This window comes from Ascaphus truei, chromosome 19, assembly GCF_040206685.1.
Source record: "Ascaphus truei isolate aAscTru1 chromosome 19, aAscTru1.hap1, whole genome shotgun sequence".
In the NCBI taxonomy this organism is placed as follows: domain Eukaryota; kingdom Metazoa; phylum Chordata; class Amphibia; order Anura; family Ascaphidae; genus Ascaphus; species Ascaphus truei.
The window spans coordinates 8,553,042-8,575,553 of NC_134501.1; the positions used below are offsets into that span (position 1 = coordinate 8,553,042).

The window sequence follows — 22,512 nt, forward strand, 5'->3', positions numbered from 1 at the left end:
GAAATTCTGAACCATCTCTAATTGCAACTCTGTGATCAGATGCATGGTAAATTCTTCACTATTTGATACAACTTCAGGATAAAATGTGAGAATACACTTTTTAAAACAATTTAAACATACATAATACTCATTAGATGTTTGGTTTAGTGCAAGGGAGCGCAAATTTTCCTGCTGTTTTCTTTGTCTTGCTCTCGTGCCCCCTCCCCCCCCCCCCCCCACACCTGGTATCCGCGTCAAATGACGCTGCGGGGTCATGTGACCCACGGCGTCATTTGACACCACGTTGCCATAGCGACGCGTCACAGCCGGCTGAATCCCAGTAAGTGAAGTGTTGCAGGGGCCTCACGTGATCCCCCGGCAATTAATTTAAATGCCGTGGGGAAGATCACGGGGCCTCTGCAACCGCCTGCGCCCCTCCAACAAAATCTCCCGCCCCCAGTTTGCGCACCCCTGGTTTAGCAGAAACAACCTAGTTTTAACTCTTTAAACATTGCTGCCATTAGTATAGTTTGGTTCTTTTCCCTTTTTTTTATATGCACTTTTTAAAAATAATTTTTGGTCTTAAACACCTGCAGTATATTACACAGTTACATAAAGCCTCTGCATATTCCTCCATAGTCTTATCTGTGCAGTGTATTTTATTTATAACGCTCATTGCTTTAGATCTGCAAACTGAAGGTTGTTAATATGAGCGAATACAAGCAGTAACGTGTGTATGCGCGCCATGTGTGTGCGGTACCAGGTTCTTCACAAACATCAAAGAGGGACTCTCATGGCCACAAGAGACAGCGTGCTATTCTATGTTACAAAGAAAGTGTAGAATTAAAGATGAATATAAGTCTTGGGCAAGAAATATTAATAAAGTCAGTAAATTGTGATACAGTGTATCACTCCTGATCTGGCGGTAACCGCCATTGACTTGAATAGCGGTTACTACCAGAACAGGCACAATTCCCTGCTTGTAGTTTGATGATTCCTGGCCACTGGGTAGTGTGACCTTATGAACTTCTCTTGCCCAAGTGTAATAGCATCCCACCATTGTTTTAGTTCTAAATTAAGAATGCACAATTTCATAAATTGGAAAATCTTAATTTAGAGCTAAAATAATGGTGTGAGCCTATCTGAGCCTAGCAGTTCAATGTGGGCAGTTTAATTGGAGGAGGATCCCTCCCGGTTGAGCCCAGCAGAGGGGACCCCCTTCTACAAAACAACCAGATACGATCATCATTTCTGCTTGCACTTTACTTTTATCTTGTAAGTGTAGAATTATACAGCAGGACGTTTTTTCTCAAAATATACAGATTACACTATGTTCTGTTTCTGTTTTTGTCTCTCCTGTGCGCTTTAGGTCCTTTATTTACTGTTCATTTTAGCTTTACGCTGTCATCTTTGTATATAACAATGCTAGTACAGTGTATTGCTTTAATTCATTGTAGTTTCATGTTGATATTTTCAATGGTCCCTTCAGTCAGAGGCATGTATACATCTATTTCTCATTTTTGGGGACTCTTAAACTTGACATAGCTTAGGGCAGGGGTAGCCCAACTCCTGGAGTTGGCCAGCCCTGAACTAAAGGGTTCGACTTCTTTTCGCATTTATTTTGGAATGAATTTACAACTCCAACATCCTCGCCCAAAAGTGACAGGAATTTCCATCAGTGAAGAGGTTACATTTTTCTGAGCAACATATTCCGCCCCCGGGGACCTTTTGATTGTGCAACAGGATTCAGAAAATTGCCACATAATCTGTGGAAATCGGGAGGGATGAGTCGCTGTGTTAAGGGCATAACTCCGTAATACCAGCTCTCAAAGAACTGATTCATCCCAGCGGGAGATGCCTGCCCTAGTAGAAAGATTCCTTCCGTCTCTCTCTTACAATCGACAGACAAATCTTTTTGTAATACAAACTTTTTGTTGTTGTCTGCTGTGATTATTACCTTTTTTATGCAGTGGGTTTCCACGGACAACTTTACTATTGGACATAATGTATTTGTTGGGTTGCATAGTCAAGGGCAGGAGTGGCCAACTCCAGCCCTCAAGGGCCACCAACCGGCCAGGAATTAGGGATATCCCTGCTTCAGCACAGGTGGCTCAATCATTGGCTCAGTCTTTGACTGAGCAACTGGTTGAACCATCTGTGCTGAAGCAGAGATATCACTAATACCTGACCTTGATGGTGGCCGTTGAGACCTGGCGTTGGCCACTTCTGGTCAAGGGTTTAAACAAGGTACAAGGGGGAACCGAATTCCAGAGAGAGAAGTGTTGGGACAAGAGGTCGTGCCCTGTAACCTGGAGGGCGCGGGGTAAACGTGAGAAGGTTCTTCATGGAACAGGTGATGGATTCGTGGAATATTCTCACAACAGGAGGTGGAGGTTAATATATTAAGGGAATAAAAACAATGCCTGGGATACACACGGCTGTCCTGAATATGAAAGAAACCAAAGGATCTAATAGAGTCTGCGGTTTAACAGTGCATTGGAGAATTAGACGTTTAGGTTCTATCTGCGGTCACTTTGTATTTATTTATTTAAAAATAAAGGAAGTAATACATGGAGAGCTACCTCTCGTTTTCAAGTATGTCCTGGGCACAGAGTTATGATGACAAATACATGGTTACATTAAGTGAGAAGGGTTATATGTTATATTTAAAGACATTGCATGAACAGTTAAAGATGATATATATTATAGGCGTATGTAACAGTTACAGACCAGGATAAAATGGGAGACGGCTACAGCTGAGGTCTTGAAAGAACTTAAAACGGTGGCGGCTGTGAGAGTCTCCGGTAGATTGTTTCAGTTGTGAGGTGCACGGTAAGGCTGCGGCCATAGTGGAAGCATGCGCGGCGCACGCTCGCCTGCAGCAGGAGAGATTTCCTGTCCTGCAGGCGGAGGCGACAGGGAGGTGCGTCAGGGGGCACGGAGCTGGTTCGCCCCCTCGTTGGACGAACCGCTCACGTGACCCAGCCGTCGCGCGGGAAATACAAACTTGTTTGTCTCGCCGCGCATTGGTAGCCTTGCTGCTCGCGTGCGCGCACTATGCACGTACGCATTGGCGGCCGTTGGTTTGTTTTCGGCGGGAGCAACGCCGCTCGCGCCATTTCCTGCACTATGGCTGCGGCCTAAGAGGAGGAGGACGAGCGGCCGGATACTTTGCTGAACCTTGGGACCGTGAATAGTCTTCTGGAGTCAGATCTCAGGTGATAAGAGCTGCATGCGGTAGGGGTGAGTAGCTTGTTTTGAAAGTATGTCTATAGTTCTCATTAAATATAAAGGATATCATTTCTCAGGATGGCCCTTTCTCTGCTCTTCAATCCGTCGCAAGTCTCTCCGTCAGCAAAGGGTCAGAAATACAATAGTGCTGTTCGATTATATATAAATAAAAAACCTTCTTGGAGAGAGGCTTCCGGGAACGGCATCCCTGGCAAAAGTGTTTTTATTTGCACGCTTTCCTGCTGGTTGTAAATATGTTAGCTAGAGTTGAACGTGTTGCTGTTTGCGGTCCAGCATCAGCACCCTTTTTTTTAGCCGGTCCCAGATGAGCCTGCAGGCTGGTACCCCTAGAGGTCATGGTGCCAGTGGGGGTCGGAGGTGTGACAATAATATCGGGGACATCCAGGTGGCTGTTGGAAAATCCAGTGGGGACCTCCTCACGTTGATAACCTTGCGTGCCTGTGGGAGAGGACACAAAAAAAGCCGTCTCAGTGAAGGTCCCTCCTAGGAGGATAAAGACTAAAGGTATGTGGGAGCCTGGGCCTCTCACCCCCGCCACCTCCTTTTAGTTTTTTAACAAGCAATTTGTTGCTGACCCTTTGGTCACTGAAGCGGAACTGGACATTTAATCGCGGATGTTTTGCAGGCGACCAAGTTAGCGTCGGCGTTTGGCCGCCGAAGGGCCCTTTGCCGCAGCCACTCAACCGCTGGACACTCAGGCGCCGGCCGTCTCGCCAATAATGTCTGTTAATTTAAGGGGGTTTTAGCAGTTAGGGTAGGGGGTTAAGGAAGGTGGTTTTAGGGTAAGGTGTTAGGTTTCTAGGGTAGGGGATTAGGGTAAAGGGTTAGGTTTTATGGGTAGGGGATTAGGGTAAAGGGTTAGGTTATATGGGTAGGGGATTATGGTAAAGGGTTAGGTTATATGGGTAGGGGATTAGGGTAAAGGGTTAGGTTATATGGGTAGGGGATTATGGTAAGGGGTTAGGTTTTATGGGTAGGGGATTAGGGTAAAGGGTTAGGTTTTATGGGTAGGAGATTAGGGTAAAGGGTTAGGTTATATGGGTAGGGGATTATGGTAAGGGGTTAGGTTTTATGGGTAGGGGATTAGGGTAAAGGGTTAGGTTTTATGGGTAGGAGATTAGGGTAAGGGATTAAGGTTTATGGGTAGGGGATTAGGATAAAGGGTTAGGTTTTAGGGTAAGGGGTAAAGGTTTTAGGGTAGGGGGTAGTGTTGGTATTAGGGGTTAGGTTGTATGGGTAAAGGGTTAAGGTTTATGGGTAGGGGATTAAGGTTTTAGGGTAGGGGCTAGTGTTAGTATTAGGGGTTGTCAGGGTAAGGAGTAAGGTTAGGGACTTATCTTGGCGGAGAGATGTCCATGCAGTGAGGTGAGTGGCAGCAAAACGGCCACAACTAAATGCCCTAGACTGCACTGAAGGGGTTAATCCAGGTTAAATTGCTGGTTGCTTTATGTTTATCTCGTGCACCTTTTCATTCTGTTATTGTATGTGCCCCACCAACACTGGTCAGCTGTTCCGTGCATCTACCACCACTGTAAGAGGTTCCCAGCATTCACTTCGTGCGAGTGCTCTTGTGATGCACTTTCACCCGTGATTACGAGTAAACACGTCTGATAAAAGGCTCTTAGCCACTGAGGCCACGTGGTTATGTTGTCCCTCAGCCTACAGGAGCAGATCATTCACTTTGTCCTATTTCTGTAATGTGAAACAAACCGGCGGGATTAGAACATGCCGCTAATCTTTCTCATGCTGCAATCACATTGAAAGCACGTATGTCCGTGTTCCCCTGGAAGGAGCGGTGAACTGACAGAGGGGAGGAAGCCATGATATTTAATTTGTTTAATGCAGGGGTGGCCAGCTCCAGTGGTCAGGACCCACCAACAGGTCAGGTTTTCGGGATATCCCTGCTTCAGCACAGGTGGCTCAATCAGTGGCTCAGTCGTCGACTGAGCCACTGATTGAGCCACCTGTGCTGAAGCAGGGATATCCTGAAAACCTGACCTGTTGGTGGGTCCTGACCACTGGAGTTGGCCGCCCCTGGTTTAATGCAACAGAAGCCCATATTATCTGTCCAATTGTCAAAGTAGTTGCAATGTACTTAATTGCAAGAGTGCATAATCACGTGAAACACTGGTTCTGCCCAGCGGGGGCGCCGTATTCAAATATGTTTGATGTTTATTTAAGAGGATAAAGCAAAATATGCACTCACAAAATAAAGATATTTGCGGGTGCTGAAACTCCTATAGAAATGAAGCAAGAAGAGTCAAACTCGTATATTAACTTTATTTCATATAGTGCTTTTCTCCCAATGGGACACAAAGCGCGTCACAATTACATTACAGCGCAGTACGCAGCACACAGGAATGTTACAGACACAGTCGCTGCCCAGAGGAGCTCACACTCTATGATTTTGGTGCCTGAGGCTCAGGGAGATAAAGTGACTTGCCCAAGGTCACAAGGAGCCGACACCGGGAACTGAACCCCTGCATCAAACTAAACGTCATTGTTTTACAGAGTCAGCGCCTTTACTCACTGAGCCGCTTACCCTCCCTGTACTGTATAGTGCTGTGTATTTTATTCCCCCAACATATCGTTCCAACTGAGCGGGACCTTTCCCAAGGTTGGCCCTTTTTGCTTCATATTTAGCAGGATAAGAAATGTAAAACATATTAAATGTAACATATTGATTGTACAAGTGTTGAGCATCCCCTTTTGCAAATGAGAATAATAAGCAGCGCCCGCCCTTTCCATCACACTGACCACTTCCTTCCGTCAGCACGCGATTCTGCACAAATCCGGGTCACAAGCAGTTTGCAAATGTTTGTTCCGAGTACGGTTATTAGGGCCCGGGAAAGCTGATTTATTTTTACCTTTGCTTGAAATGTGAGAAAGTTCTTCAGGGAAAGTGTGTGAGGGGAGGGGGGTGTGTGAAGGGAGGGGGGGGGGGTGAGGGGAGGGGTGGGGGGGGGGGGGGGTGAGGGGAGGGGTGGGGGGGGGGGGGGTGAGGGGAGGGGTGGGGGGGGGGGGGTGAGGGGAGGGGTGGGGGGGGGGGGGGGGTGAGGGGAGGGGTGGGGGGGGGGGGGGGGGTGAGGGGAGGGGTGGGGGGGGGTGTGAGGGGAGGGGTGGGGGGGGGGTGTGAGGGGAGGGGTGGGGGGGGGGGGTGAGGGGAGGGGTGGGGGGGGGGGTGAGGGGAGGGGTGGGGGGGGTGAGGGGAGGGGTGGGGGGGGGGTGTGAGGGGAGGGGTGGGGGGGGGGTGTGAGGGGAGGGGGGGGGGTGTGAGGGGAGGGGTGGGGGGGTGTGAGGGGAGGGGTGGGGGGGTGTGAGGGGAGGGGTGGGGGGGTGTAAGGGGAGGGGTGGGGGGTGTGTGAGGGGAGGGGGGGGTGTGAGGGGTGGGTGGGGGTGAGGGGTGGGGGTGAGGGGTGGGGGTGAGGGGTGGGGGTGAGGGGTGGGGGGGTGTGTGAGGGGAGGGGGGAAGGGGGGGAAAGGGGGGGTGGGGGGGGGGGGGAGGGGTGGGGGGAGGGTGAGGGGTGGGGGGGTGTGAGGGGTGGGGTTGGGGGGAGGTGGGCGGATGTGTGTGTGTGAGGGGTGGGGGGTGTGAGGGGAGGGGTGAGGGGTGGGGGGGTGTGAGGGGTTGGGGGGAGGTGGGGGGGTGGTGGGCAGATGTGTGTGTGTGAGGGGTGGGGGGTGTGAGGGGAGGGGTGGGGGGGTGTGAGGGGAGGGGTGGGGGGGGGTGTGAGGGGTGTGGGGGGTGTGAGGGGAGGGGGGGCGGGTGGGGGTGTGAGGGGAGGGGGGGCGGGTGGGGGGTGTGGGGGGTGTGAGGGGAGGGGGGGGGTGTGAGGGGAGGGGGGGTGGGGGGGTGAGGGGAGGGGGGGGTGGGGGTTTGAGGGGGGGTGTGAGGGGTGGGGGGGGGGTGTGTGTGAGGGGTAGTGGGGGGTGTGTGTGAGGGGGTGTGAGGGTTGGGGGGAGGTGGGTGGTGGGCGAAGGTGTGGTGTGTGTGAGGGGTGGGGGGGTTCATGGAATAGCCGCCCGACAGAGGCAAATAGTAAGGGGTTCAAAATAAACTTGGAATGTAATAGGGTGCTGGGATTCATGGTGAATAAGTAGAGTTGCCAGGCGGCTTCTACAAAAATACTGGACACAATGGTGAAAGGTGCGAGGTGTTTGAGACACACGCACCACTTTCACTGCTCCATGCTGTTTCCTCTCCTCATTGGCCCCACCCCAGGCTCCTGACACCTTCTGATTGGCTGCTGCTGGCTAATGCAGCCAATCAGGATGGAGGAAGCTGCCCAGCCCCCTAGCAACAGTCCTGTTCTCTCTCTGCTCAGGGAAATCCCGTGGCCCCCCCAAGCCGGTCAGGTCACAATGTCCAGAGAGGTAATACTGGTATACACATACACGCCCAGAGAGGTAATACCGGTATACACATACACGCCCAGAGAGGTAATACCGGTATACACATACACGCCCAGAGAGGTAATACCGGTATACACATACACGCCCAGAGAGGTAATACCGGTATACACATACACGCCCAGAGAGGTAATACCGGTATACACATACACGCCCAGAGAGGTAATACCAGTATACACATACACGCCCAGAGAGGTAATACCGGTATACACATACACGCCCAGAGAGGTAATACCGGTATACACATACACGCCCAGTAATACCGGTATACACAGACACGCCCAGAGAGGTAATACCGGTATACACGTACATGCCCAGAGAGGTAATACCAGTATACACATACACGCCCAGAGAGGTAACACCGGTATACACATACATGTACAGAGAGGTAATACCGGTATACACATACATGTACAGAGAGGTAATACTGGACACATATATGGCCAGTATACAGGACAGTCCAAATACAGGACAGCCCGGTTCAATATTGGACACCTGGTATTTTATAAATAAAATAAATAAATAAATAAATAAATGGTAACCCTGTGGATAAGGGACTGGTGCTGACCCGAGTGCGTTAGTGTCTATCAGGCACGGGAACTCCTTATGACTCAAATGGGAGTTTCTGGGCATTAGAGCCTCATCTACATTGACACACGTTAGAACGTAACCCCCGAGGCGAGCCAAGTCCTCGTCTATTACCAGTTTCTTTAATGTGCTGAATGGCCCCGGTGCTTTAGGAAGGAAACCGAAAGGAAGCCATGCTGAGAATTTAAGAAGCATTTCTATGGAATACATTTCCAAGGGTAAATGGATATTTGTGGCACCAAATGCACCTATACATTTCATGTACACCTATACATTTCATGTACACCTATATATTTTCTGCAATCTATAAAATATGACATGGTTTTTATTCTGAACACTGGTTTGTAGCTATACAACTTTAAGGGAAATAATGTATTTCATTCCCCATTGTAACAAGATAAGTCATAGAGAGTCTTAATTTCATCAGGGAAGGTGAGAGCACAGAGGATATATATATATATATATATATATATATATATATATATATATATATATATATATATATATATATACATACACACACACATACAGTATATATATTCATATGAATGGTAGTTAATGTGTGCTAAAGTTTAGCACCCTGTTGTGGGTCTAGGCCTAAAGATGGTTACCCAAACGATGGTTTATGTTAATACTCTAGCACAGACGTGGCCAACTCCAGTCCTCAAGGGCCACCGACAGGTCAGGCTTTCAGGATATCCCTGCTTCAGCACAGGTGGCCAAATCAGTGACCTGTTGGTGGCCCTTCAGGACTGGCGTTGGCCACCCCTGCCAGAAGAGGTAAGAAAGATGGGGGGAGGGAGAGGACCCCCAACCTAGTTAACAGTTAGGGCATGGACCCCCCTGCTGAACAACTTGTAAAAATCCCCCTTCTCGTGAAACAGTTTTGGGTCCGGGGGGAGACTTTAGTCCTGGGGCCCCGGGAAAGCGGTTCATAGCCCTGATTATAAATGTACAATTTAGGTGCAGTGAAGTCATTTATTTTATGTTAGTGAACCTAACTAATAATAAGCTGACCAGGGCCCCCCGCCATTGTATCATAATGAGGGGTGCCTTGTGGGAAACAAAAAGGTTGGGAAACACTGCTCCAACGCACAATAACATTTACACAATTAGATGGGTCCCAGGCAGCAGCAGTCGGTATATATTTACAGTGAGTGAGTGATTCAGTGGGACGCTTTAACTAAACCTCCAGCACTGCTGTAACAGGCCCACCTTGTCACCCTGACATAAGGACACAGGTGAGGAACTGCTATTTCCTGAGCACTTCACATGCATCTGCATCCTGCTCCTTCCACCGAGCGGCAGACACCTCACACATCCGGAGATCTGGTAACTGTCTCAGCCTCGCAGCCGCTTAAACCCTGTTCCTGCTACTGGCGACAGCACAGCGATCTGCAGCGACTTCCACGTTCTACAAAAGCGGGCGCCCAGTGGCACCAAAATGCCTTCCCAGGGGCCAACATATCCGCAAATAGGAATACAACGCTGAAACTGGACCCCTTTTCACACCAGTGACCGGAATATAGTTGGTAGGTATAGGGCCATTCTTGCTAAGCGGTGTACAGCAAATTAATATCCCACTTGTGAGCACATTCACACGTCTCAGCCAGGTCTGCAACCCTGCCCTGCCCCATTTTCTCTTGGCAAACAATGCTTCCACTGCAGCAAGGGATTCTGGGAAATGGCATGCAAATGAGTACACACTGTCACCTTTTGCTTCAAATCCATTTTAACATGGATCCCGGATAAGCCGTAGTACACAGCATTTCAGCATAGCCTGGGTTAAAGAAAAGCAACACAGTGCTATCCCATAAGGCTGCTGGTATTGGAAAACACATGTATGGCCCATTCAAGTAATAGGGCCGTGCTGTGTCTTCCAGGGCTGGGCGGTATCTTGTGGAACCGCAGCGCTTAGTCAATAAGGGCCTCTTCTTCCCGTCTCCCATGTGCGCCAGTGTACATACAAATCACCAGACAGCCAAACATAACATTCCAGTCCGGGGTTGCGGGGTTTTTTGGTTAAATGGGCAGCCTGGCTTCTCATCTGGTGCAATGAGGTCACGCTCCTAAATGGCAGAAATCTCTGCACAAGTGTTGATAAAATATTTCTAACATTGTGCTTAGGGCAAAGGTTTCTAACCCCATCCTTAGGAAACCCCATCCTTAGGTAACCCCAGCCTTAGGAAACCCCAGCCTTAGGAAACCCCATCCTTAGGAAACCCCAGCCTTAGGTAACACCATCCTTTGGTAACACCAGCCTTAGGTAACCCCAGCCTTAGGTAACCCCAGCCTTAGGTAACCCCAGCCTTAGGAAACCCCAGCCTTAGGAAACCCCAGCCTTAGGTAACCCCATCCTTAGGTAACCCCAGCCTTAGGTAACCCCAGCCTTAGGAAACCCCATCCTTAGGAAACCCCATCCTTAGGAAACCCCATCCTTAGGTAACCCCATCCTTAGGTAACCCCAGCCTTAGGTAACCCCAGCCTTAGGTAACCCCAGCCTTAGGTAACCCCAGCCTTAGGTAACCCCAGCCGTAGGTAACCCCAGCCAGGCGAGATTTTAGCAATAGCTTATGAGGTTGCCAAAGCATTTGCATTCAATCATTTTATATGGCCTGGCCGGAGTTACGAGGGGACAGGGAAGAAAAACATTCCCTAAAACAGGGGGGCTCAATTCCAGTCCTCAAGTGCTCCCTTCCCAACAAGTCAGTTTTTTAGGATATCCCTGCTTCTACACAGGTGGCTCAGTCTGAGCCACCTGTGCTGAAGCAGGGATATCCTTAAAACCTGACCTGTTGGGGGGGCTTGAGGACTGGAATTGGTCACCCCTGCCCTAAAACACACCAAACTCCCAGACCTTGTTCATTTTTTCCTGTGGTTCCCCTCTAGGGTTGCCAGGTGGCTTCTCCAAAAATACTGGACTCAATGGTGAAAGGTCACTATGTCCAGGGAGGTAATACCGGACACGTGTCCAGTATTACAGCACCTCTCATTTTTTACTGGACAAGAGTATCCAAATACAGGACAGTCCGGTTCAATACCGGACAGCTGGCAACCCTAGTCCCCTCCCAGGCGGTCTCTGATCCGCACGTCCCCCAACTTAAAAACCATTTGAGCCGTGACAAAAAAATGGGATGTGAATTCTCCTTTTGATTAAAAAATACCACTTTCTCGTATAACGAGACACAAACATTTCTCTTGCAGAGAGATTTTACTGCTTATTTTTAGCAAGAACACAGAGCAGCTGGTTTCATGTTAGTTTAAACAAATGCTGTTCTTGCAACTTAACACTGCAGCAGAGAATATAGGGAAGTCTATAGGAACGGGGGCATCGTTCTCCTACAGAGGTAGCGAACCTTACCATTAGCGTTGACGTGCCGGAAACGGCGCGGAAGGATTAACATGGCGGGGGGGCCCCATTCAGAAGCCTGGAAATCCCCCCCCCCCCGTGTGATCGCGACAGACGTGTCCCCAGCGCCGCAGACTATTACTTTTTCGGTCCACGGCGCGCTGGGGACATCGTCTTGCTACATCTGTAGTTAGTAAAAACAAGAGCATATAAACCTATATTCAGGTACAATACAAGGAGCTTTCAAAAGAACTATTCATCCCACAGGCAGTACTAAGGACTCGGGGGCATCCCTTTAGGTTGGAGGAAAGGAGATTTCACCAGCAGCAAAGGAAAGGGCTTTACAGGAAGGGCAGTTACACTGTGGGATTCATCACCCATGGAGACAGTGATGGCAGATACAATAGATACCTTCAAAAAACGTTGGACATCTTTTTAGAAAGGTATACAGGGATATACCAAATAAGTAAACATGGGAAGGATGTTGATCCAGGGAGAAATCTGGTTCCAAAATTTGGAGTAAGGAAGGAATTTACTTTTCCCCTAATGACTCGAGATATCATTGGAGAATGTGTTTGCCTTCCTCTGGGTCAATATGCTGTAAGTACGGATATAGGATAAAGTATCTGTCGTCTAAATTTAGCATAGGTTGAACTTGATGGGCGTATGTCTTATTCAAACCTCATCTACTTTGTAACTATGTAACTATGTAACCTGAAAAGGATCATAAGTCCTAACATGTTTTCCGACACTTCTTCACTACTTCACATCACGCTCTTATTCTCGTCCGAACCCCATTCTCTGTTAAATCCCTTTAGCACTTGTTCCGCCGATCACTGGACATCTGTACATTTGCATCGCCTGACCACCCTACACTTTGGCATTTCCACTATAATCTTTGTCTACGTCATATAGACGCCGACCAGGATCTTATCAGTAATAATGACAGAACAACCTGACTCGCGCACACCAAATGATCCAAAACAAGCCCTCTTTCGCAGCCTTGGAAAAACACTGGATGATCTGTGATTCCCGGTTTGTTGGAACCCATCTTTGTCAGAGCCATGTGCTGTCCCAGGGGTGGCCAACTCCAGTCCTCAAAGGCTACCAACAGGTCAGGTTTTTAGGATATCCCAGCTTCAGCACAGGTGACTCAATCAGAGGCTCAGTCAAAGACTGAGCCTCTGATTGAGCCACCTGTGCTGAAGCAGGGATATTCTGAAAACCTGACCTATTGGTAGCACTTGAGGACTGGAGTTGGCTACCCCGGCTCTATCCTATCAGCTGCGGTTCCTATACTTTCTTACCTTTCAGACATGACAGTTTAAGTCCCATAGTTTCATTCTCTCTGCTTGTTGAAATCCTGATCCGGCAGCTCAGCCGTCAGCAAAACAAAGACGGGCGTAGATCTGTCTGCGCACCTAGGGCAGGGTACAGTAAAAGGGAGAGAGAGGAGCGGTGTATTAACTTGCCGCTGCGACTGGCTGTCTTTCACAAGTACTAGATATGTTTCTGTATAGGACTTGCATTTGATGCCTGGCAGGATGCAGTGTCAGGCGCTCAGAATGTGACCGCGTCATTCTAACCACTTAATAACAAGTGCAGAAATTCAACTTCTTACCATGGTGACCGAAACAATAACTCTTCTGCCATTATTAGAGAGTCACACCTCCACATATTACACAGAGGGTATGTAGGGCTTCAGATCTGATCAGCGTGAGTCATGTAAGCCTATGGGAAAGTGATTTAGCTGCGTGTCACTGGCATGACCATAAATATACATATGATGCAAACCCAGTTCTTTGGCACCTCTGCACCCCTGGAAGTCGGATTGCTACACAAAGTGTTGAAATGTCATTTTCTTGCTGCATTTTGGGGATTTTTAATTTTTTTTAACATTCGGATCGGCTGTTTATTCATTGGGCAAAGTGCATTAAAACCGTGCAGGAATCGACTGGAAAACAGGGAAAAGCAATTGTGTTTAACAGGGGGGGAGGAAGGTGCTGAGCCCAATTTTATAAAGATTTATGCTACCAGGGAATACGACAATTCAGCTTTGGTGAGAATGCTCATTTGCAGCCACGGGCTGCTTAGCCAGCATTAAATCTGCAGAGGGATTTTGAATGCAGTTCTATTGTTTTGAGACGGTCACAGCATCGCTGACCCCGCAGGGTATGTAGGGTGGTCCTTAATACCTGGGGTCCCTGCTAGCGTTGCCAGCTGGCTTCTCCAAAAATACTGGACACAATGGTGAAAGGTGCGACATGCTCCTGACACACACACCTCCCTCACATCTCTCCCCTCCATGCTGTTTCCTCCTCTCCTTGGCCCCTCCCCCAGGCTCCTGAAACAACCTCCTGATTGGCTGCATTACCCAGCAACAGCCAATCAGGATGGAGGAAGCTGCCCAGCCCCCTAGCAACAGCCCTGCACTCTCCCTGCTCAGGGAAATCCCCCCCCCCCTCCCCCAGGCGGTCAGGTCACTGTGTCCAGAGAGGTAATACCGGTATACACATACATGTCCAGTTTTACCTCTCATGTTTTACTGGACAGAGTGTCCAGATACAAGACAGTCCCGTTCAATACAAAGGCAAGTAACTCCTGATCGGGTGTCACACCCAGCGTAGGAGCTTCAGGAACCCGCCCCGTATTGTTTCTCAGGGCATATACTTGTAAAAAGGTTGGTTTACCCGACGCAGTCCCCTCCGGAACATATGCTGGAGATGTACTGCTGCGGCCCCTCCTATCCTCCGACTTACCCGGAAAAATGCGGAGATGTTTTCCGACTCTCACGGGCCTTCTCCGCACGGCCCGAAATCAGCTGATAGCGCTAGACAATGAAGCGCTTAGCGCTAAACAATAGAAATGCCCGCAAGCGCCCAAAACGGTCGAAAACGGCCCGCTTCAGCCCGCGATTTTTAAAATCGCGGGGAAAAGGCCGCAGGAGAATAAAGGCGGCCGCCACTGTAACAGGGTAGTAACTGAAAAAATATAATTGCCACTTTCGATGTTTGTTTCAGTCAGATTTGCTGTAGTTTGAAACGATGACCTGGAAAACTAATGCAAAAAGCATAATAAATATCCCATTGCTGCTTTTGTTACAGGGCAGGTTGGTGACTTATATCAGGGGGGCTCAAGTCCAGTTCGCAAGCCCCTCCCCACTACAGGTCAGGTTTTCCAAATATCCCAGCTTCAGCACAGGTGGCTCAATCAGAGGCTCAGTCAAAGACTGAGCCTCTGATTGAGCCACCTGTGCTGAAGCAGGGACTGATTGAACCACCTCTGCTGATGCAGGGACATCCTGAAAACCTGACCTGTTGGGGGCGGGGGGGGGTTGGAGGAGGGCTTGAGGACTGGAGTTAAGTACCCCTGGCTTATACTAAACAGAGAAAATGTAGCAACAAATTTAAATGTGCAATAATTGTGGTGATTTTTTTTAACAATGCAATTCTTCCGACAAAAATGACTTACCGGTATTGTAGTTTAGATATAAAATGAGCTTTTTTATTTTGCTTAAGGTTTGGGCACCATAATAATAAAAAAAAAAACACGAATAAAACTCCGCTGTATAAAATGATACAATACAATGTAATCTCGCAACCGACAAAAATCAATATAAAGCATAACTAAAAGAAAATGTAACTTTCAAAGGAAGTACAAACCCCGCCAGCATTCCCCAAACTCAGGGTAACATGCTGGATCCTGTGTCTGCGGGGAAGCAGCAGATGCACACGCTACGCCTGCTGTAAACTGGTTTAAAAGCAGAAACCTGCAAGACTTCCACAATCCTATTAAAATATGGATCTTACCTGGCCCCAGGTGCTTATTCTTGCATTTCTGCAGCTGTTCGGTTTCCCCCTGTAGTTCAGACCTGTTCTTTACACAACTGTTTTTCTTCTTGTGGATAACAGAAGCCCTTCCCCTGTTATGCCAACAGTCACATAACCAAGGCTGCTGGAAAGAGATGAAATTGAAATCATTTTTTTTTTTTTTTTTTGCTCAGCTATAAACAGCAGATTGCAATCTGTTACTGGTACTGCCTTGTGATTCAGTCATTAATCACACATTGCGTTAAGGCAAACTTAGCATGGATCAATCGAAAGCTGTATTTTTTAAAAAGAACTGGTAGGATACTTTTTTCTCTGTGGATTTAGTACCTGTTTTATGAAGCCTAATAAAGAGGGTTTTTTTTAACCGTACCTTTTTGGCCGGTGAGTTCGGCTTCTACGCGGAGATCACCTGTCTTGCCACTGTATATGAATCAATGGTATTTCTTTACAAAAACATTGTGTTTTATTTCAGCTTTTTCTCCTCCTTTACTCACTTTTGAAATGTCTGAATGATGGAGAAAATGTAGCAAAATAACAAATGTCGAGGCATTTTCTCCAGTAAAAAGACATGGCATTACAATCTAATTGCCAGGGGGTTAACCCTTCAAATCCAGAGACCAGCAACACAAAAGGGTTTATGTCTCAGGGCAAAGAAACCTATAGCAGCTAAATTTTTGCAACCAGACTTATTCTGGCGGGTCTGTCATTGAATAGAAGGGTGTAGAATAACGGGCGCCAGGAAAGTTTGTAGCACAACTGTCATTTGTTCGTGTCCCCAGCACAGGGACCGCTCATGCACGTGTTGACAATGTTGCACTGTATTTTATATCAGACATACATGAATACGGTTCTTCCATCAGTGCCCACTCTTAACACGCGAATGGAAGACATTTTCTGGGTTGTTCCACATAGGTGTGGGACCCCCTTGTTGGTTCGGGATCATAATCGGTATTAATCCGATTTATTCTAGTCCCCTATGGAAATCCTTGAGGGTCTTTCCTACGTGACCCAATACCTTTGGCTTGTATGGGAGCTGCCACGTCTACACAGACTGGTGGGGAATATTAGTGCAAATCCGCTATTAGAGCTGATCCGCCGACACCCGGGAGCCCTCTTTCCTGAGACCCTCGGTGGTAAGCCGTATTGCTTGTCCTTAAACATTCAGGACTCCATTCCTTCTCTTGGGGATCTTAGCTTAAAAGGGTACTGTCTCTCTCTACAACATAATAAACAGGGGGGCTGGTCCATGCTATTACTTTATAAACATTACCTATCTACTCTCCCCAAGGCTCCTTTCCTCTGAGCCTCCAGGAACCTGAACTTATTGAACCTTCCCCTCCCCTTATGTACTCTCTGTGATGTCATGATCCCATGGCAACACAGAGTGGCGCCCGGTAAACACTAACCATACTAGAGGAGGTTACACATCCATCAAAGTATGCTTCATTTTGTCTTGATATATACAAATTTGCGTTTAACATATGTCTCTTCAACTTTCTGTTTTTACAAATTCCCCGGACACTAGTGACTGGAGCACATATTATTTGGTTAACGTTTAACATCCCTGAAGGTCTTAGCTGGGCTAAGATTGCAGCCCATGATATATGATAACGTGACCTTATTCAAAGGGTAAATGAAAAGCAAATTGAATTCTTTGTTGCTGCCGGAAAAAGAAAACTTGACTACAGCCGAATTTGTAGCTAAGAAAGCAGGATTATAGAACACAAGGTCCATGCATGATCAATGAATATTTGTTTAATAACACTGGGTATGTGTGTAAACCTCTGAGATTCAAAGCTCAGAAGCCCCCAATAGAAAGTCCTTCTCCGGGGATTTGCGGCTAAAATATGCAGTCTAGTAAACGTTACCCTTAATGTTTTATAATTGTTTTTACATTTAACGAGTGCATTTGGCTTGTTGGATGAGCGAAGTGAAGACTTCCTCTAGACTTTGTGACCGCTTTGCTTGTGTGTTCGTGTTCCTGTTCTTGTGTTCTCTCTCCACAGGCCAAACGCCTCGACCGATTCGAACGCAATGTCGTGGGCACCTTTCTGCGCCTAACTTGGATCTGCCTGCATCTTGGAATTCATTTTTGAAGTAAAACTTCTTAGCTGGTGGTGGCTCATTGGAAAATCTCATAGGGTAAAATTGGTTGAGCTGTGACTTCCTAAGAAAGCATACTGCGCATGTGCAGACTGGGGCAGCAGAAGGGGGCGCGCGTTCTCTGCACAGACCTCGGACTCTCGCTCTCCTCTGCGATCCTGAGAAGGGAGGGAGCAGGGCAGCTGCTGCGAGGGGGCTGGGCAGATTCCTCCATCCTGATTGGCTCCATTACACAGCAGCAGCCAATCAGGAGGCGGTAGCAGGAGCCTGGGGGTGGAGCTGGATTCTTGATACAAAACATTAAATGTATTATTTTGCAACTTTTACTACATTTTCAGACAATTTGCTTGAACCATTTCAGAGAAATGAAATGTTAAAATTGAAAATACATTTAGTATCCATGGTCCCAAACAACACTGTACATACTAATATGTCCACCAATGTAAATGTACATACATGATCAGATTCCATGAGTCATTTTTGGGATATGTATATACTTACACATTTTCCACTTTGGCCATTGTAATTCCCCCTTCCTTTTTATTATTGATACCAATAAATATTTTTAAAAAAAAATTCTTTCTTCCTAGAATCTCTTCAGATCATATTCATTATCTGTCTATACTGGTTGATATGTAATATATACACGCTTACTGTGCATGCAGTGTCCTGTATATAATGTATACACTTGCTCACTTAATGTACAGTAACTGTGTATTTGTAACATGTATCTGTCATACAATGTGCCCAGGACATACTTGAAAACGAGAGGTAACTCTCAATGTATTACTTGCTGGTGTTTTTTGGCTAATAATAAATTAGATTTATTGCAAATCCCTTGTGCCTTGCGTTGCCCTTCTCCTTACTACCTGGTAAAACATTTTATATATAAATAATATAATGTAGAGGTATATGGATAGGGGATAACCTGTCCATGATTTGTGGGTGTAAAGTTGTGATCTAAGATCTCTAAAGTAAGAATTATTTGTATGTAACAGCTGTTCAATTATTAGCAACATATGTGCAGGTTAATTGAACAATTAGGCCAATTATAGGGGTTATAAAAGACTCATATCCTGGTTATTATATCATTAGCCCTGATGAAGTGATGACGCTGTCACGAAATGTGTAGGATGGAACTTTGCAAGTTGTGTATCCAGTAGAGTGGCGACTCAACCAGCCCAGTAATCCCACAGGCCAATTGGAAATCCAGTGTGAGTCCTACAGGGAGTACCCAAGTGGGAGCAGACGGGGTCTGGGAGAGCGGTGAGGAGCTGCAAGAACGCATGCTAAAAAGCACCACTCTTTCCTTAAAAGTGTGACTGCTTTTGTATCCATCACAAAGGAGCGAGTGTCACACTTACCTGTGTTTGTAACGATTTGTTACTATTAAACAGTATTATGCTGTGGGCGTTACGCCCTTTCTCTTTCCTTGCGGTTACATTGCCTCTATCTGGCGAGGATAGGAATCCCTCCGTGTGAGCGCCGCATGCGCACCTGGCAGAGAGGCCGATTCAAACTGAAGCAACAACATCTAAGGCCGCGATTATAGTGGCGGCGTGCGCACGATGTCACGCACCAATTTTTTTTACGTTTATGCACTTTTTCATATAATTTGTCACACGTGTATATACTTTAAAATATATATATGTGTGCAATCCACATGTCGGTGTATACATGTACCTTATACACGGATAATTTGCTGATTCGGACACGCCTTTTCTGAAGCGCACTTTTTTCTCCACATCACAAACTGCACTATAACAACCTGCACATTTACTTTGCCATCCAGGCGGCAGTGATAATTAGTGACTATTAGCGACTGCGTTACAGGTTGGTGTTTAGTTTTCCACGGTACTCACAATGTCGGTATAACTGTTCACATACATAATAGGAGCACTCCCAATTTTTAGTAGCACTTAGTAGAGCCTGCCACGGGTCCACGTTGGCCCACACATCTGGTTGATATTGTGTACAATTCAGAAAGAGAAATCCGGCATCCAGTGAACTTGTGAAGAATTTCAAATTCAAATTTATTTACATAATTACAAGCAATTCGTCAACGCTGCGTTCCCCACTTAGACCTTTTCCAAGATAAAAAAGCAGTGATAGCTGTGTGCTAAATATGCCCCCCAGACATGTAATGGGGAGGGAATTGGAACAATGGCTCCAAGAGTTTGACGCACTGACGCTCTCTTGTTAACTACAGTAGACAGGTGCACCGAGCCTCGCGCTTACAGAGGCCCTGCGCTCTTCCCCACAACAATTTAACTGATTGTCGGGGAGGAGGGCGGGGCTTTTGTAAGTATTTCTTACCTCATTCGGCGGCATCTCCTCCTACAGCGTCCCCTTATGGCACCGCGACATGGTTGTCGCGTTGCTATTAAGTGGATGCCACATGGCTTCGCGACATCATGTGATGCCATGATGTCATGACACCGTGATGCTTGGGGAGGAGGCCCGCCGAACCAGGTAAGAGGCCCCGTGAAAGCCCCTTCACCAAGCCCCGCAAAACTACAAGCCAGCCCTGATAGTAGGTATTGCTTTGACCAGACGTGTCACGCTCGCTCTATTTGATTTATTCTCCGGCTGGTCATCACATTTTGTTCACAGTCCACCGCGACGCTGTGTCTTTCCTCATCGATATTGGAGTATAACAAACACTAAAAAACTAACATAGGATAGAGCGCTCCACCTAAAATTGACCTGTGTGGTGAAAAAGAACCACATACTAATGATAATTAATATAAGTGCTAAACAAGTGAACACATCACCTAAATAGTGAAATATAAATGTGTATATAAGCGCCAAAAAGTGAGTGATAACTCAAACAAGGTATGTGAAATCCTAAATGTAACAAACAAGTACACATTAGAATGGCAGCCAGAACCCGAATCAAGTCTATCCAGTGACTTGAACAAACAGCAACAATAAACACAAGTACAGAAAGTGCTTGGCGCAATTAGAGTAGATAATACCTGTTCTGGGTTAGAACAATGGAATCCGTCTCTGACTTGAAATCGCTGATCCCACTTTGGCTCCTCAAAGATAGATGATTAACAGGTAAGTGGTAAACAGGCAAAGGGTTGTGTCTTTGTCTTTGCAATGAAGAGTTGAATCACCGATTTTCAATGAAGTCTCCAAATCACAGTGCCTATAGAGTGAATAAAATAAACATAGTATGGTACCAAAGATAACATTTATTTAAAAAGCGCAAGACCATAAACATTTGCACCCCCATAGTCTATGGTCTTGACGCGTGATTTCAAAGTGCCGCCCGCAGCTTGAATGTTCGGAGCCACAGCGCTGGCAGCTAACGTCAGATCCACACACCTCACGCCTCGCGGCCGCGACCCAGATTGGTTTCCTCCCCCGATGACGTCACCACCGGGCTGTCTGCTCTCTCCCACTGCCTAACAGACTCGCGTAAAACGAGCTCCGCCCTACGCGTGTAGTATAACTGTTCATACATCGCGGCTTCTTGAGAATAACGAGTTTTATGTTGTTTTTTTCGGACAGTTTGTTGCGAATGAGATGGTTACATGGAAGGGCTTCGCAGTTTGTGATATTATAGTAACCGGATTTCTTTTCCAGCTGCAGGAATGTGAGAGTTGAAGTGATACTCAGTATTTACATTTTTCTTTGATTTCAAGACCGCGCGTGATCGCTGTGACAGACAATAGCCGCCTTTCTGGAAACCGCTATTGTCGTTGCCTCGACTGTCAGTAGAAATTAGGCTTATTTATAGGCTCATATAATACCACACATTTGTATGAGAATTACATTGGCCAGGCGTTACCGTTTCTAACTGAAGTTTAACAATAGGACAACTTGATGACAAAATCCATAGATTGCTGGCGTTTCAAATGTTGTTTTTCCCGTGTTATGAATCTTTGTCCTATTACGTTTACTCGCTCATTCCGCAACGCAATATACAATAGAGCATTTCCCTAGTACTTAATATAATAAAGTAGCAATTCAGCCCTTGGTTATGTGTGTGGGTCTTCTAATGCCTTAAACTAATCACCATCAATTTAGCCCAGTATTTTTAAACGGAGGTTCCTAGGAGCCCTTGGGTACAGAAGAATTTACCATGCATCTGAACACAGACACGCTATAAGAGTTGGGGTTCCTTACAATGCATGTCTCAGACACGCTATTAGAGAGGGTTGGGGCTTCTTAACCAAAAAAAGGTTAACAACTCTGACATATAAATTACACATATGTAAGAATACAAATGCAGGTTGGAGTAGGTTGTTCTATCTCCTTCCTGCCCTTTGCGTCTAAACTCCTTGTATTCTCTCGCTTGCTCAATTTTCTCACCTCCTAATCTCTCCCAGATCCTCTACAATCTGGTTTCCGCACTGCTCACTCCACTGAAACACTACAATAGCTAATGACCTCCATGCTGCTAAAGACAAAGCTCATTACACTCTGCTCATATTGCTCGACCTCTCCAGCCTTTGATACTGCGGACCGTCCTCCTCCTTCACATTCGCCAAACTGTTAGTATCCATAACAGAGCTCTAACCTGCATTTCCTCTTACCTGTCCCATCGTACTTTCAGTGTCTCTTTTGCCAACACTTCCTCCTCCGTCGTTCTCTCTTTGGGTGTACCCCTGGGGTCTGTCACGGGACCTCTTCTCTTTACACACTCTCTCTAGGTGACCTTATCACATCTCGGGTTCAAGTATCACCTCTATGCTGACGACACACAAATTTACTTTTCAACCCTGACCTTACAGCTGCTATACAGACCAAAGTCTCTGACTGTCTCTACACTATATTATCCTGGATTGCTCTCCACCAACTCAAATTTAACATGTCAGACAGAGCTCCTCATACTTCCCCCCAAGCCTGGCCCTACTACATTACTGTTGGCAGTACTATTATATAACCAGTATCACAAGCATGCTGCCTAGGGGTCACATCTGACTCCTCCCTCACATTTTCATCTCACATTCACAATGTAACTAAAACCTGTTTTCTTTCACCGTTTGC

General features: G+C 46.8%; 1 long non-coding RNA gene across 3 annotated transcripts; it reads right to left on the reverse strand.

Annotated features, from left to right (window-relative positions):
- Window positions 1–3,401: 3,401 nt before the first annotated feature.
- On the reverse strand, window positions 3,402–16,736 carry LOC142469801 (uncharacterized). Of its 3 annotated transcripts, XR_012789091.1 has the most exons (5): window positions 16,424–16,736; window positions 15,388–15,532; window positions 13,200–13,309; window positions 12,886–12,999; window positions 3,402–3,669 (listed from the first exon to the last, which is right to left on the reverse strand). It is a non-coding gene; the product is annotated as an uncharacterized LOC142469801 (long non-coding RNA). The 3 variants fall into 3 exon arrangements; XR_012789092.1 differs by lacking the exon at window positions 13,200–13,309 and having other exon boundaries at window positions 16,424–16,734; XR_012789090.1 differs by lacking the exons at window positions 13,200–13,309; window positions 15,388–15,532; window positions 16,424–16,736 and having other exon boundaries at window positions 12,886–13,191.
- Window positions 16,737–22,512: the final 5,776 nt, after the last annotated feature.